The sequence below is a fragment of the Dermochelys coriacea genome, chromosome 5 (assembly GCF_009764565.3).
Source record: "Dermochelys coriacea isolate rDerCor1 chromosome 5, rDerCor1.pri.v4, whole genome shotgun sequence".
In the NCBI taxonomy this organism is placed as follows: Eukaryota; Metazoa; Chordata; order Testudines; family Dermochelyidae; genus Dermochelys; species Dermochelys coriacea.
The window spans coordinates 111,248,566-111,266,043 of record NC_050072.1 but is presented as its reverse complement, the minus strand read 5'-3'; the positions used below and the strand labels follow the sequence as shown (position 1 = coordinate 111,266,043).

Genomic DNA, 17,478 nt, shown 5'->3' with positions numbered 1-17,478 from the left:
ACCAGAAAGCAAATAAAACTACCCAAAATTATTAATGTCATGATTTTTAAACCAATCTCAATTTTGGAGGGACTTAACTCATGAGTTGTGAATGCTTGGAGTTGGCAATGCTATTAGTACTGGTGTTGGCGGCTGCTTGTCCTGAGCTGGGAAAAGGAATTGGTTGCTTCCTGCCATCAGCTGGAGGAAGTTGTGACTAGGCTGTTGGGTGCCTGGCTTTGGCTGCTCCTTTTCTCTTGCTCACTGGTTGGGTGGACTCTGGCTCTGACCATTACTGCTTTGTGATCACTGCTCCATACTAGAGCACTGTCCAGTGTTTCTCCCATGGATGAGTTGTTTGCCCTATGCTAAGCCTCTATGGTTAGGCTTACCCATAGAGATCCAGCCTAGAGTGCCACTTGTCTCAACCTAGAGTGCATCTTCTGTTCTCCAGATCAGATGGTTAAGCTCCTAGGCAGCCACCGTTCAAAAAGTGGCTAAACGCAGAAGCCTCTTAGCCCAGGCAGGAGTTTGTAATGGGCCTGCTTTCTTTGGGAGCAACTCTCAGAGTGGAGAGACTACTTCCGATAAGCCCCACAAAATTGTTTACTGAAATGTTTTTGTTTAAAAAATGAAATGTGAAATGAATGGCCAGACTCCAATAGTGAAGAACGACGGACTTGCATGCTGGGGAAGGGGGAGGAAGAGGGCAGGGCGGATAACTGAGTGACCAACTTTCTTGACTGTGCCAGGAGTCTCATGATACTTGGTGTTTTTCATGAAGCATTATAGAGACAATGCATTCAGTTTTTTAAAAGAATGGAATGAGAAGACACTAGAGGTAGAAGCGCAGGTTCTGCTTCAGGTTTTGCAAAACCCATGAATTTACAAAACAAACAGATAAACAAAAAACCCCATCAAAACAAGAACCCTTTTGGGTTTGGTGAAACTCTTGTGAGTTTAATTTAAAATCAGCCATTTATTTCTACTGGAAGTGAACCTTGTGCTAGACAAAAAATGAGATTTTTGCTTGAAAGTAATTCTTGTTCTGCTTTTACTAATACCAGGGAAATAAAATTAAATAAAACATGCAGCAGCCAAGAATTAATCAAACTGAACATGATCCACAAAGGTCCTGAGTTCTGTTCTCAATCTAGAACCCAGGATTCCTGAGAAGGTTCTAACTGTAGCATGATGAATTCTCCCTTTCTCACATAAGGAAAATATATTCCAAATTTACCCCCAAGAAAAATATGTCCACAAGATTACTCCGGGAATGCTGCTTGGGAAATGCTTGTGATGGGCTTGCCATTGAATGACCTCATTCCCAGAAATCTGTTTGTAATGAGTAATAATAACAATGAAGATGTCATCAAGCAGTAAAATTCTCTGGAGAGCTGGAGCCTGTTCTCAGCTCACAGTGTATGTAAATAGTTGAAATATATGTTGCATTGTAAGATCCGAGATCTTTTCTACAAAAATATGATAGGATAGCTTTTTTTCCCCCATACAAAAACAAATGAAATTTTTTAAAAAGTGATACTTAAAATTCTGTTACCCAGATTATCCAACTGTACTGTAAATGCAGGGCTAAATTCTACCCTGTACACTGCAGATGCTCAAGGACATAGGCAGCCTTTCTCCCCCTAACAAAAACAGCTCTCTCAGTGGCACTCAGGAGCCCACAGGATACCTGAGGCAGATCCAAAAATGAAACCCAGGTCCTCTAACTCTCAGCCCTGTGCCTTAACCACAAGACTGTCCTCCCCTCAACCATTTTTCAAGAGAGCTAATTTTCATTTCCCAGCTTTGATTTATGCACAAAACAAAGTCCATACTATAGATCTGGTTACATGGTCTCTGTGTTCCTTTTTACAGCCTGAAAAGAGAAGTCTGACATTCTGCTCCCGCAATCTGAAGTGATTCCCTGACAACAGATATGTGATCTACAAAGAATCCTTCAAGACAGAGTAATCCATGTTTACTCCTGAAACCAGATCACTGTTCTCAGCTTCTTCAGGACTACAGGGACGTCCACTCAGAATTGTAGGACTGAGCCATGATCTCACAACATTTTAACAAAGCAGTTCCACACAAAAAAAATCCCCTTAGTCTGGAGTGAATCCCCTTTTCTAAATTGTGCATGGGCTCACATTGAGGAAGGATGAGGAATTATGGAATATATTTGTTTGTTTCTCCATTCAAGGAAAAATTTTGCTCATAACTATAACCAAGGAAGGAGGCAACATCTTTTTATGAAGCTACACATTGCTACAAATGCTTATACATTGTCCTGAAAACTATATTGAGTGAACTGAGAGCACGGCACTTTGTTCAACATAGAAAATTTGAAGTGCGAGTGGGCATGGAGACCTCATGAAATTACAGAGTGTAGTGTGGTAGTGCTCATCCCTCTCCCTCTGGCTCAAAGGGAGACTACTCCACCTTGCTGTGCCACTGTGAGGGCAGTGCCATTGCACGGGGGAAGTTAATGAATCGAGATCTAGGAGGCCCAGCCCTCAAGCAGGTTGGGGCAGAGCATCAAACAGTCTAGGGGCTCGGGCCCTCAGGGACAGCCAAGCACCAATCAATCTAGGAGCCCAGGCTCTCGGGCAGGGTGGGGCAGACCCTTAGGCAGGGCAGAGATAACAGTATCGCCCGTAATCTTAGCTTCAGGCAAATAGCAAACAAACATAGGCCTCTTGGCCTAATGTGGGGAAGTTGCCATCCCGGGAATGGGGTTGGCAGCAAGAGGTAGGAGGCCCTGAGCCCACCCTACTCCACCAGGTGCCAGCCCAGGGCCTTAACACTGGGTTCCATCACTGGGTCAGCAGGGATCCAACCGAAACACGCTGACCCGGTTCAGGCCACAACACAACCAAACTACTATCTAGTGTCCCTGAGCTACTTCCTACGCTCCCCTTCTGAAGTACCTGTGTCTTGGGGTCATACTCCGTCTCCCTGAGGTACACTGCCAGCAGCAGTCCCGGTAGCTACGTGGGGTCCTGGTCAGCTGGCAGGTCTGGTGAGCCCTCAGTGCTGCAGAGGTCCTCTCTGGGCTCCCACTCCAGCAGCAGGCGGGAAGTGTCTGTTTCCTCCAGTGGCTCTGACTCAACTGAGCTGGAGACCCCACCTTTTATACTTCCTGTCCTGCCTCTCAACTTCCAGTGTGAGGGGTGGGCCTAGCCTGGTTCCGCCCCCTCGTGTGTCAAGAGGGGTCCCTCCTTCTCTGGCTTGGAGGAAGATCACTCTGCCTCACTACACAGAGATATTGTCCCACAGGACATTTTTTGACACTGTCTGCCATTTGATGCAATCTGGCCATTTCTAAGGCAAAATACGTGTATAAGTGTCTGGGATAAGACATCTCTGTCAGAGATGATGTAACAATATGCAAGGAACAGCATCAAGGGCAGGGAAACTTCTCTATCTTTCCCTTAAGTTTGGTGGCAGAATTTAATAACGGGTTTCAGGAGCCCGCTCCCATGCAGCATTGGGACTGAGTTGAACCATTGAACCGTTCAACCATTTGTCATTGGTTTATGACAGAAGGTAAATGGGAGCACCCAATTTACCTTCTCTTTGTCATTCCTGATTGTGAAGACCTCTTTCATGTCCTTTCTTATTCATCTTGGGCCAGATTCTAGCCCCTGCTTGAGCCCCTTTGCTGCTCTGCACCGAGAAGAGCTGTTTTCAATGAGCTGTCAGGTGTTATCCACATGGTCTGCAGATAGCTGGCTGGTCACATAGAGCTGGTTTTTCTCCTTGTCTCCAGCAGCTCTGTTGTGTAAAGACAGCAAAAAATACATTTCCTAATATTCATTTTCCATGTAAGCAATGGCTATAGTCACCACAGAGATGTTATCGGATCATGAACAGAAAGAGACTCTTAAATCATGGTCTATGATAGAAGCACTGTTGAACACTCTCTGATATAAGATAAAAGCCCAGGTAAAGAAATCATTGTTGACAGTCTTTGTTATTTTCTTTTTAATATATATGATTATTTACCTGTGTCCCTTTGAGGCATTTGGGTTTTAGCATTTATTTACTAAAAATGTTTTGTGGTAGGGTATTTTAGAGGCACTGTGTTTACTTAGAAACCATAGACTTGTATTAGACATTAGGGCTTTATACACATCTGATTGTCCACTCACCACAAACATCTTCGGACCCAGCCCTGCAATCAGATCCATATGGGTGAATACTTGTAGCCAGATGGAACATAATTCAGTGGAGGCATGCTTGTGAAGATTGACTGCAGGATCAGGCCCATGGGTCCACACACACTGCGCTAACTCACTATGTCAACTGTCAACTGATTGAAATGGGCCGTCCTGATTATCACTACAAAAGTTTTTTTTTCTCCTGCTGATAATAGCCCACCTTAATCAATTACTTTTGTTAGAGTTGATATGGTAATCCCCATTTTTTCATGTTCTCTGTATATATATATATATATATATATATATATATATATACATATATATCTTCCTATTGTATTTTCCACTGCATGCATCTGATTAAGTCGGCTTTAGCCCATGAAAGCTTATGCTCAAATAAATTTGTTAGTCTCTAAGGTGCCACAAGTACTCCTTGATCATTTTGCTGATACAGATTAACACGGTTACCACTCTGAAACCTGTCACTATGCAAAGAACTTAATCCACTTTCAAAATGGATTATAGAATATTTATTAACTGGCAAGATATCATGCTTTAAGACTTTAATGCGCACAAACCAAAGCTCAGACACAGTTAACCCTCAATGCAGACAAGCCTTTAGTGTCACATGGCCTGGGAGCTGTGGAAAGGTGACACCCTGAAGTAGAAGAATGGAGGTGGCATGGGAAAAATTCTAATTTCTGTTTTTGTAGAGGGCATGGGAGTTTAAACAGATAGGCACTTTTGAAAATCACATCCTAAGTCCAGTTGGATTTGGGCCCCTAAGTCACTTAAACTCTTGAAAAGCCCACTCTTATTCACTGGTGAGTCCTGATATTATTATCAGCAACTGCTACCTAGTTTAAAAAAACATAATGAATCTCAAACTCTGAATATAATTGTACTATCAGCATAAAAATGATAAAATTTTACTTTTCCCCTCTTTTGTCTTTATTTCACTTTATTATTTTAGAGAGCTTCTGCTATTTAACTAGTTATTTTAAGGCATACTAGATTATTTTACTGTGTCATCATGGGAACAATCAATGCCCTCATTTAATAATATATCACTTCACTAAATGCCCCATGTAATTAAATAAAACATAAATACTATATTGATACTGGTAATAAAAATCCCTTATCAAATAGTTTTACTACGACCACAGTCATATATGCAGCACTTGCTATTAATGGTACAGTATGAACAAAATGTGGCATATTGTGACATATGAACTAAAACAAAAACAGCTGGTGGGCAGGGATGGGGCTTGGCCTCGCAGTGCTGTAGTCAGCCAGCCAGCCATTTTCTATTCTGATTTTTTAAACTCCTGCGGCCCGGTTTTCAATGCCTGTCCCGGTGGAACATGCCTTCTTTGTTGCTGAATCTGTCCAGGCACTGTACGTCTTAACCATCCACCGGCTCCAGTGGGACGCTGTCAGCACAGACGATGGGAGGAGAGCGCAAGCAGCCATCGAGTTAACAAGATGTTGTGATATAGGGCTATCGAAGGAAGACATCTCACAACAATGAAGGATGTTCTACAATAAAAGGCAGTCTCTCTCATGCTCCCGTAACTATCAGGACTTTTTTCTAAAGCCAACAACCAAGCCTGATGCACCTAGAAATGTCAGCTCTTACTTTTTTAGGCAAGAACTTCCTAGCTCTTTGCCTTACAAAGAGATCCATGGAAATGTAAACCCATGGAAACTGATTGGGAGGGTTGTAAGATTGTCACTGATTTTTTCTAAAGATCCTGGATTATTCCATTCTCCCTAAATCTATCCAGGACAGACCATTGGAATGCAGGGCCTTCAGTTTTCGGGAGAATCCCAGATCAGTTTGCAGCTATCTACACTGAACACTAAGTCACATTTAGCATCTTGTTATCTAGTGTGTTACAACATTATATATTTTTCAGTGTAGCCCCGTCTCTGTGTAGTAGCATGGCAACTGCAATCCACTGGGGTGCTTGAGCAAAAAGCCCCAGGGTTTAAATGGGAGAGAACTTGGTGGTAGGGCATTCTTCTGAAGGGTTCCTTGATTCTGTAAGTTATTCTTCCTTTGTTCCAACACTGCCTAGGTTTGCTGACTCTCATGCTAAGACTTATCTACTTCCTTGACATTTCCTGAGGGAGTTGAATGAGGTATGTGGCTAAAAGGGAGAAGAGTTTATTTGGGGTTATTTAGCAGGGTTTTAGTTATATTGATCTGTATGAATTTTGTAGGTACATTAGCATCTTAAAGCACTTGGAATATTAGGCACACACTCGATAAATTGAGATAGAAATAAAGTATTATTTTTACCAAGGAAGAAATGGGGGACAAGGACATAATCCTCGACTTTGAAGTGGTTTCACTTTTATGATTATCATCATGTTAAATGAACAGAAACTAACTTTTTAGAGGGAGATTTTTACCTTCATCATTTGTTATCCACGTGTAACTGCTGAAATGGCAGAGTCGCTGTTCCATGTCATTAACTTTGTAGAATTCCTCTTTGTGTATAAATATGACATGTGTGTTCAGCCTCCAGTATGCTGATAGAAAAGGAGTACTTGTGGCACCTTAGAGACTAACAAATTTATTAGAGCATAAGCTTTCGTGAGCTACAGCTCACTTCATCGGATGCATTTGGTGGAAAAAACAGAGGAGAGATTTATATACACACACACAGAGAACATGAAACAATGGGTTTATCATACACACTGTAAGGAGAGTGATCACTTAAGATAAGCCATCACCAACAGCAGGGGGGGGAAGGAGGAAAACCTTTCATGGTGACAAGCAGGTAGGCTAATTCCAGCAGTTAACAAGAATATCAGAGGAACAGTGGGGGGTGGGGTGGGAGGGAGAAATACCATGGGGAAATAGTTTTACTTTGTGTAATGACTCATCCATTCCCAGTCTCTATTCAAGCCTAAGTTAATTGTATCCAGTTTGCAAATTAATTCCAATTCAGCAGTCTCTCGTTGGAGTCTGTTTTTGAAGCTTTTTTGTTGAAGTATAGCCACTCTTAGGTCTGTGATCGAGTGACCAGAGAGATTGAAGTGTTCTCCAACTGGTTTTTGAATGTTATAATTCTTGACGTCTGATTTGTGTCCATTCATTCTTTTACGTAGAGACTGTCCAGTTTGGCCAATGTACATGGCAGAGGGGCATTGCTGGCACATGATGGCATATATCACATTGGTAGATGCGCAGGTGAACGAGCCTCTGATAGTGTGGCTGATGTGATTAGGCCCTATGATGGTATCCCCTGAATAGATATGTGGACAGAGTTGGCAACGGGCTTTGTTGCAAGGATAGGTTCCTGGGTTAGTGGTTCTGTTGTGTGGTGTGTGGTTGCTGGTGAGTATTTGCTTCAGATTGGGGGGCTGTCTGTAAGCAAGGACTGGTCTGTCTCCCAAGATCTGAGAGAGCGATGGCTCGTCCTTCAGGATAGGTTGTAGATCCTTGATGATGCGTTGGAGGGGTTTTAGTTGGGGGCTGAAGGTGATGGCTAGTGGCGTTCTGTTGTTTTCTTTGTTGGGCCTGTCCTGTAGTAGGTGACTTCTGGGTACTCTTCTGGCTCTGTCAATCTGTTTCTTCACTTCAGCAGGTGGGTACTGTAGTTGTAGGAATGCATGATAGAGATCTTGTAGGTGTTTGTCTCTGTCTGAGGGGTTGGAGCAAATGCGGTTATATCGTAGCGCTTGGCTGTAGACAATGGATCGAGTGGTATGATCTGGATGAAAGCTAGAGGCATGTAGGTAGGAATAGCGGTCAGTAGGTTTCCGATATAGGGTGGTGTTTATGTGACCATCGCTTATTAGCACCGTAGTGTCCAGGAAGTGGATCTCTTGTGTGGACTGGTCCAGGCTGAGGTTGATGGTGGGATGGAAATTGTTGAAATCATGGTGGAATTCCTCAAGAGCTTCTTTTCCATGGGTCCAGATGATGAAGATGTCATCAATGTAGCGCAAGTAGAGTAGGGGCATTAGGGAACGAGAGCTGAGGAAGCGTTGTTCTAAGTCAGCCATAAAAATGTTGGCATACTGTGGGGCCATGCGGGTACCCATCGCAGTGCCGCTGATTTGAAGGTATACATTGTCACCAAATGTGAAATAGTTATGGGTCAGGACAAAGTCACAAAGTTCTGCCACCAGGTTAGCCGTGACAGTATCGGGGATACTGTTCCTGACGGCTTGTAGTCCATCTTTGTGTGGAATGTTGGGGCCACAACAATGGTTCCCGTAACCCACCCAGCAATATTGTTAATCTATCCAACTATACTCTTAGCCCAGCGGAAGAATCTGTCCTATCTCGGGGCCTCTCCTTTTGCCCCTCCACCCCCACGAACATGATACAGTTCTGTGGTGACCTAGAATCCTATTTTCGACGTCTCAGACTCAAGGAATATTTCCAACACACCTCTGACCAACATATTAACCCACAGAGACCTTCCTGCCAACACTACAAAAAGAAGGATTCTAGGTGGACTCCTCCTGAAGGTCGAAACAGCAGCCTTGATTTCTACATAGACTGCTTCCGCCGACGTGCACGAGCTGAAATTGTGGAAAAGCAGCATCGCTTACCCCATAACCTCAGCCATGCAGAACACAGTGCCATCCACAGCCTCAGAAACAACTCTGACATCATAATCAAAAAGGCTGACAAAGGAGGTGCTGTCGTCATCATGAATAGGTCAGAGTATGAACAAGAGGCTACTAGGCAGCTCTCCAACACCACTTTCTACAAGCCATTACCCTCTGATCCCACTGAGAGTTACCAAAAGAAACTACAGCATTTGCTCAAGAAACTCCCTGAAAAAGCACAAGAACAAATCCGCACAGACACACCCCTGGAGCCAGGACCTGGGGTATTCTATCTGCTACCCAAGATCCATAAACCTGGAAATCCTGGACGCCCCATCATCTCAGGCATTGGCACCCTGATAGCAGGATTGTCTGGCTATGTAGACTCCCTCCTCAGGCCCTTCGTTACCAGCACTCCCAGCTATCTTCGAGACACCACCGATTTCCTGAGGAAACTACAGTCCATTGGTGATCTTCCTAAAAACACCATCCTAGCCACTATGGATGTAGAAGCCCTCTACACCAACATTCCACACAAAGATGGACTACAAGCCGTCAGGAACAGTATCCCCGATACTGTCACGGCTAACCTGGTGGCAGAACTTTGTGACTTTGTCCTGACCCATAACTATTTCACATTTGGTGACAATGTATACCTTCAAATCAGCGGCACTGCGATGGGTACCCGCATGGCCCCACAGTATGCCAACATTTTTATGGCTGACTTAGAACAACGCTTCCTCAGCTCTCGTTCCCTAATGCCCCTACTCTACTTGCGCTACATTGATGACATCTTCATCATCTGGACCCATGGAAAAGAAGCTCTTGAGGAATTCCACCATGATTTCAACAATTTCCATCCCACCATCAACCTCAGCCTGGACCAGTCCACACAAGAGATCCACTTCCTGGACACTACGGTGCTAATAAGCGATGGTCACATAAACACCACCCTATATCGGAAACCTACTGACCGCTATTCCTACCTACATGCCTCTAGCTTTCATCCAGATCATACCACTCGATCCATTGTCTACAGCCAAGCGCTACGATATAACCGCATTTGCTCCAACCCCTCAGACAGAGACAAACACCTACAAGATCTCTATCATGCATTCCTACAACTACAGTACCCACCTGCTGAAGTGAAGAAACAGATTGACAGAGCCAGAAGAGTACCCAGAAGTCACCTACTACAGGACAGGCCCAACAAAGAAAACAACAGAACGCCACTAGCCATCACCTTCAGCCCCCAACTAAAACCCCTCCAACGCATCATCAAGGATCTACAACCTATCCTGAAGGACGAGCCATCGCTCTCTCAGATCTTGGGAGACAGACCAGTCCTTGCTTACAGACAGCCCCCCAATCTGAAGCAAATACTCACCAGCAACCACACACCACACAACAGAACCACTAACCCAGGAACCTATCCTTGCAACAAAGCCCGTTGCCAACTCTGTCCACATATCTATTCAGGGGATACCATCATAGGGCCTAATCACATCAGCCACACTATCAGAGGCTCGTTCACCTGCGCATCTACCAATGTGATATATGCCATCATGTGCCAGCAATGCCCCTCTGCCATGTACATTGGCCAAACTGGACAGTCTCTACGTAAAAGAATGAATGGACACAAATCAGACGTCAAGAATTATAACATTCAAAAACCAGTTGGAGAACACTTCAATCTCTCTGGTCACTCGATCACAGACCTAAGAGTGGCTATACTTCAACAAAAAAGCTTCAAAAACAGACTCCAACGAGAGACTGCTGAATTGGAATTAATTTGCAAACTGGATACAATTAACTTAGGCTTGAATAGAGACTGGGAATGGATGAGTCATTACACAAAGTAAAACTATTTCCCCATGGTATTTCTCCCTCCCACCCCACCCCCCACTGTTCCTCTGATATTCTTGTTAACTGCTGGAATTAGCCTACCTGCTTGTCACCATGAAAGGTTTTCCTCCTTCCCCCCCTGCTGTTGGTGATGGCTTATCTTAAGTGATCACTCTCCTTACAGTGTGTATGATAAACCCATTGTTTCATGTTCTCTGTGTGTGTGTATATAAATCTCTCCTCTGTTTTTTCCACCAAATGCATCCGATGAAGTGAGCTGTAGCTCACGAAAGCTTATGCTCTAATAAATTTGTTAGTCTCTAAGGTGCCACAAGTACTCCTTTTCTTTTTGCGAATACAGACTAACACGGCTGCTACTCTGAAACCAGTATGCTGATGTAACTCATGTTAAAGCTAGAGCTTGTTTCCATTCCATTTGGTCTGCGATGCCAAAGTTTTCCTTTTGGAGATTTTAGTCCCCACTCTCCTTTAGTGGGAAAGGGGGCCTACGGCATACATGCAACAAAACAAATACAGAGAAACCCCTCTCCACGTAGCAAAGCATCATCATGACATTGCAATGCTCAATGTTCATTATCTACAACTCATTTCCAGCAATTGTGCTAGCTCAGCATAGGAGGAGGAGCAGCCCATTTTGGGTGGTTGTATGTCATCATTGGTGTTAATGGCATGCAATGAAATGACATGGCAACATCGTGTGCAATAGGATATGGCACAGGGAAGAGCATAGGGATCAGTGGAATAAATGTATATGAAAGGAGTCCAAGTTCCCCATGCAGGACCATAGCCAGCCAAACAAAAGTTTTGTGCGCATATCCAGGCATGGAGCGTGTAGTGGAATTTCCGATATGATTGCAAACTCCTTTGCCTTAGCCACACACCCCAGTGCCAAGAGAGGATAGGTTATCAACAGGGTCATTCTGTTTCTCAGGGATTTCAGCTGGGGGCAGGGTCTTGCTTTTCTTCTGGAGGAGAAGGAGAGCTAGAGGAAGCAAAGTCTTCTTTCCCTCTTTTCCTCCCTGGGCAGAAAGGGATCCAGCCGGGGAACTGATCTTTCCGAAGGACAGAAGTGGCAGATAGGGGACTCCCAGCTTGGTCAATTCTCCCATTAGGTACTGGTGGGGCTCCACCTGCTGGAAGGAAGATTTGGAGCTCCATATACTCCTGAACAAGGCATCATCTCCTCCTGCTGCTCTGACTTCATAGTCTCCCACCTGATGAATCCTCATTTCACCCACCAATGAAGAGGCAAGAGAAAGGGAAACTCTGGTGGAACTGACCTACCTCAGGCCTTGGAACAGGAGGAGGGAGGGAATTTTATCTGATTTTAGCTGCACGCCACCATATTATCTCTTATATAACCTCTGCTCATTTCTGGAGGCACTTTAACTCCAGCTGAAGCCTTAACAATAGAAGAGTAGCCCAGCCCTGTTATACACCCTTATAAAAATTATGACCTTTCTACAGTGATTGCCCAAAACATTAGCAGCACTTAAAATAACATGGCCACTGGGCAGCGCTTGTGGCCGTTACTGTGGAACCCTGTAGTAACAAATTTAGTTTTACAAATTAAAACTGAAGTAAATAAATTATAAGTTTTATTGACCATATCTGCACTGCACGGGTATCTCATAGCACTAATTAAGACTTCCAAAGTGCTGTCCCAAGATTCACTGAGCTCAGTTTAAAATACAAAATGGCTTCTCAAGTAGGAAGAGATGGTCTCTTCTTTGGCTATTCCATTGTTTTGGGCAGCTCTGGTAAGGGTTATGTCCCTAGAACATTACAACATCCACATTGTCAGGAAAGAATAAGCTGGAGTGGTTTGCTAGAAGACAGCTCTGGTTTTCACATTGCAGCAAAGTGTGTCATATTCTGAAATATCTTCAAAGCTTTGCAACTGGACTTTTTTAGTCCAAAGGTTCTGAGGGTCATTAAATTTTGAACAGAGTATACATTTTTTAAACTACGCTTCCAGAAATAAGCTTCTGAATATAAACAGTTGCAGTAATTAGGTGTATTCAATGCATAACAGAGGGGACGGTTAGTACCCCACTACCACCACTTTTTTTTAAGCAATAGCCATCACAGTTCACTTTCCACTGATGTCAGGAGTAGGCCACAATTTTGCTCCACCACAAAAACTAAAGAGAGCAAACACCTATAGCGAAAGCAGCAGCAGAGTCATGTGCATAAGAGCAGAGTGTTCAACCTCCTCACAAATAAATGTCATCTTGATTTGAATCACTTGCTAAAGTACAGAGTAGCTGAAGCCAGACGAACACACCTTTCTTCAATAAAATAGAATCCCACAGCATAAATAAAAGATTTCACCTGTGAAGAGTGATTTATTATCTCCCACTCATGGGAAAGATGTATATGATTTACCCCTGATGACCACATCTCTTTGTTTTAAGGGGGGGGAAAACAGCAACAGCAGCAACAACCTTCCCTGACGCCCACCTGCATTCCTCCCAAAATAATGCAACACTGAGTGGAACAAAAGGCTTGAGGCCTGATTTACCTCCATTTACCCCTGGTCCAATCAGAGGTAATACCTCTGACAGCAGTGGAGTTACCCATGTGTAAAAGTAGTTTAAGTGAGAGGAGAAGCAGGGTCTTGGTGTTTGAAATTAATAAAGGTGCCTAACATGTTAGACGTGAAGGGGCACTAAGAGAAATCACTGATTTAGTTAGCTGCCCAAAAAGAATAATTCACTTTGGGCCTAAGTCCAATGTGAAAACCAGAGCTGTCTTCCAGCAAAACACTCCAGCTTATTCTTTCCTGATAATGCAGATGTTGTAATGCCCTAAGGACGTAACCTTTACCAGAGCTGCCCAAAATAATGGAACAACCAAAGAAGAGACCATCTCTTCCTACTTGAGAAGCCATTTTGGATTTTAAACTGAGCCCAGTGCATCTTGGGACAACACTTTAGAAGTCTTAATTAGTGCTATGAGTTACTTATGTAGCACAGATATGGTCAATAAAACTTATAATTTATTTACTTCACTATTGAGTCTTAGGGGCTTGATTTAAAGAGTTGACAACAGATGTCAAAGCCGAGGAGGTACTCATGGATCAATGACCGAGTTTAAGTGTTGTCTAAGCTCTCACTTCACTTCTCCTGATCCCCTTGCTCTGACTCAGACTCAGAACAAAGCAACCTTCATAGTCTACTCATTATATCATCTTAATGGGCCCTCTCTTAAGTGTGACCTTTAGTTACATGTGCAGAATGCAAAATTGTTGTGCAGTGATCAGACTAGAGCTGGACAAAATTTTTCAACTGAAAAAAATGCAGATTCAGATCAACTCAAATATTTTGGAAATTCATCTATTTGTTTCAGTAAAAAAAAAAACTCAAAAAGAAATCAAAACTGTTTAGTTTCAACATTTATAAATGGAATGTTTCAATTTGAAATGTCTTTTCATTTCAAATTTTACTTCAATCTTTTTTTTTAAAAGGGGGGTTAAAAAACAAAAAGGTAACAAACCATTTAGTTCTGGGTTTAACAAACTGTTGTATTTGACCCCAAACTATTTCTTTTTCTTTTTGCTGTAAAAATGTTTGTTTTGGGTCCTGTCCAGACACGAGTTATTTGCACAGCTCTAGATTGGACCTCCCCTCCTCCAACCTATTCACTAATCATTTCCAGGCCATTGTATACTGTGGATGTTGTGGGTGAGATACAATTATGACATACCCTTACTTCTTTTTTTCCAATGCTCCCAGGTGGAAAAAACATGGTAAGAAATATGGGGAAGTGGCAAATGAAAATATTATAATTCTTCCAGTTTGAGTCTTCCTCTCTCAGAAAAAAAAAGTTGGTCTGGCCATGAAACCAGCTCTCTCTATCATATCCAGCAAATTTTCTGTGCCCCATCAAGTTTGCATTGCTTCCCAGTGCAAAATCAACCACAAGTGGTACTTACACTGGTGCTGGGAGTGCGGGGAACCTGCTGAGCCAATGACCTTCCTGGGACACTTTTAAGTGAAATAGATAATTACTAGAAATTCTTTATTTTAATTTGATCCAGCTTTAAACCAAATCTAGGAAGCCACTCAGTGCCTTTTTTTTTTTCATTCTTCAGCAAAGAGTCAGTTAGACTTCTCATGCACTGATCACCAGTAGGGACAGCTCTGAATGCACGACCAGCCTTGGAAATTCTCATGCGGCTGAAAATATGTTGAAGAAGCTGCATGAAAAGATCACTGAGTGACTTACCCCTTGTTCTGTCTTGCCAAGGTTTATGGTCTCTAATAAAGGGGAAAATGTGGTTGTGTGTGTGATATTTACCTGTGTATTTATTTACATGAGTATTATTTACATGAGTGATCATGTCCAATATAAGATATTACCTCACCCACCTTGTCTCTCATGATTATTTATTTTTATTTTTAACATGCAACCCATTGCCTAAGCCTCTGGTTACCTTTTATATCAATAAAATATAAGTAAAGGGAGATGCTGAGAAACAAACCATATGATTAAAAATGTACAATTTTCCCATGTATCATATTTGCAATGATACTGCCCTAATTTGATTTCCGTAGATTTCCACGCAAAGGAGAAGCACTGGTATCCACACAAAGCCAGGATACCCTGGGTCTGGAATCCTCCCTCACTCTGGAGGCAGGACACTGGGCACTTGAACAGACATGCTGTGGATTGCTGTAGTATTACATAGCCTCCTGTCCCCAACCACATGGAATGTGTGGCCAGTGAATCCTCTTATATCATAGACCCACTGACTGAAGTGTTACCACCTTTAGTCTAAACTAAACTCCCTTGTGTATTCCTTCAGACAAAGTCAACACAGAGTTCAGCCCTGCAGTGTGCAAAAGGTCAGTGAGTCTCCCCGCACTGTGTTTCCACTTTCTGGCCTGCCTGCACAGCAAAATTGTTGCCATTCCACTGCATTTTAGGCCTTCTGCTGTCATGAAGGAACCAGTAAAATTTGTCCCTACCATAGGAAACAGTCTACCCATTAAAACGTAAGCTCTGCAGTCACTTGAGCTGTTGCTTCATAGCTTCTTGTACCTTTCAAGAACTAACAAATCAGCTTTCCTTGAATCAGCTCAGCTCGGAGGTGGTGGAATTCTCTCTCTCCTTTATATGTTGTTACAAAGCACTGAAACCCATATCTTCAAGCATAAAGCAAAACATGTCAACATCATAAGCACCATTTTTCTCCAGAAGAGGTATTATCACCAGGTGCTGCAGAAAAAGAACTGCAAAGGGGCACATTGAGAAAGAGAGTATTTGGGATATTCCAAAACATCAATAAATACAAAGGTTGGATGGCAGGGTCCTGGCCCATGACTAGGTCTCCTAGGAGCTATCATAATACAAATAATTAATAGTAACAACGTACAAATTCATACACGCACACACGTGTAATGTAATTTTTGCCATGCATTGAATGCTGTGGTAGAGTAACCCTGCTTGTCCACTTTCTCTCCTGTAAAGAAGATGCAGAAATGTACCTCGATTCTAATTAATTTGCCTGTACCATGATAAATGCTCAGTTATTTACACCAATCTGCACAGCCAGCTTTCAAAGGGGAACTTCGGAAGTAACTGGAGAATTCTCTCTGACATTTCCAGTGTCTTGTTCAAACATAACAGAGAAAGATTGTGCCATTTCCATTGCCCAATTTGAGTTTCTCTTTGATTGGGAGTTCTTCTTTGATTGGCTGTCTTTGGGTCTTGTTTTGCTCTACATAGCTGTATTTTGTAATATTGTATGTACTGATTTGTTCAGTTCACAAGTGTGAGCACAGCAGAGCCAATGTTGCTCAGCCTCTGAGTGGCACTTATTCCACCTTCAGCAGACAGTCCCATCTTCATCACTGGGGCTTTCAGCTTTTGTTTGCAGAAAATGATGGAAAAGTCAACTCTCTTTTGTGTCTGAGTGTGGAGTTTTTAGCACTGTTTTGCATTGCAGAGAAGTTTTGGAAATCCCACCTACATCTAATGTGCTGTAATGTGATGTACTAATGTAATACAGTTCTGTTTGCTTTTTCTCAATCCATTGCCTGCCTGTTGCATTATTACTGGAATGATTCCAAAAATCATAATAAAAAAAAACCTGTTTAGAAAATGATTATCCAAATATCCGAGCTGTTCTTTAAGTAACAAATCCATATCGAGCACAGATATCATTTGCAGTAATAATGTCTGGAAGAAAAGAAAAATGAAAAATGTCAGTCAAAGTAAACAGATTCCATAATATAACCCCCACGAGACCTCAATACGGTGTGTAATATATTCAGTTGCTCACACTTATTCCTTATTTTCAAAGCCATAAACTGGGGGGGATTTGTCAGAGTTTCAACAATGTAATTGTTGAGCTGTAAATTTTCCTGCTGGCAAGGTCCTGAGCTTTCCAATAATCACAAGCAGGGATTCAAGGTAGAACTCACACACAATGGATGATTCATAGGGGATATGTGGAGATATAGGAAGAAACATATGGTGCCCACAAACTGTGCTGCCACAAAAGTTCGGAAGTGATCCGGAGCTCTGCCTGGCACCATACATAGTTTAAAATGTATGATACATAAACACTTTAATTATGTTGCACACAGAAGGTGACACTATCCTTTATGATTCCATGAGGAAGTACTGCATGTTTAGGATCCATAAACCACTCAGATATTCTAGCATTTTGAGCAAGAAGATGCATGTCCACTTAAATCCATGGGGAAGGGGCTTGGCTCAGGGTTCATTTTACAACAGAACCTAAGTACAGTCAAGGGAATTACCAGTATTTCTGTTAATATGGGCCCTAGCCCTTACTGGGGCTAAACTTCTTTTGACCACACACAGCTCACGGCCAGAGAGCAAGCTGCAGTGACTTTTTCTTATTTGGATGCTTATTGAGCTG

The 17,478-nt window shown here is 42.7% G+C and overlaps 1 protein-coding gene across 2 annotated transcripts in view; it reads right to left on the bottom strand.

Annotated features, from left to right (window-relative positions):
* Positions 1 to 14,964: 14,964 nt before the first annotated feature.
* The window catches only part of CCDC171 (coiled-coil domain containing 171), a 269,930-nt gene continuing 267,416 nt past the window's right edge, over positions 14,965 to 17,478 (bottom strand). Inside the window, exon 27 of one of the 2 annotated variants that reach the window (XR_006281477.1) lies at positions 14,965 to 16,769. The gene's annotated coding sequence lies outside the window, so the exon portion shown is untranslated. The remainder of the gene's footprint in view (positions 16,770 to 17,478) is intronic. The other variant, XR_006281476.1, reaches the window with a different exon arrangement.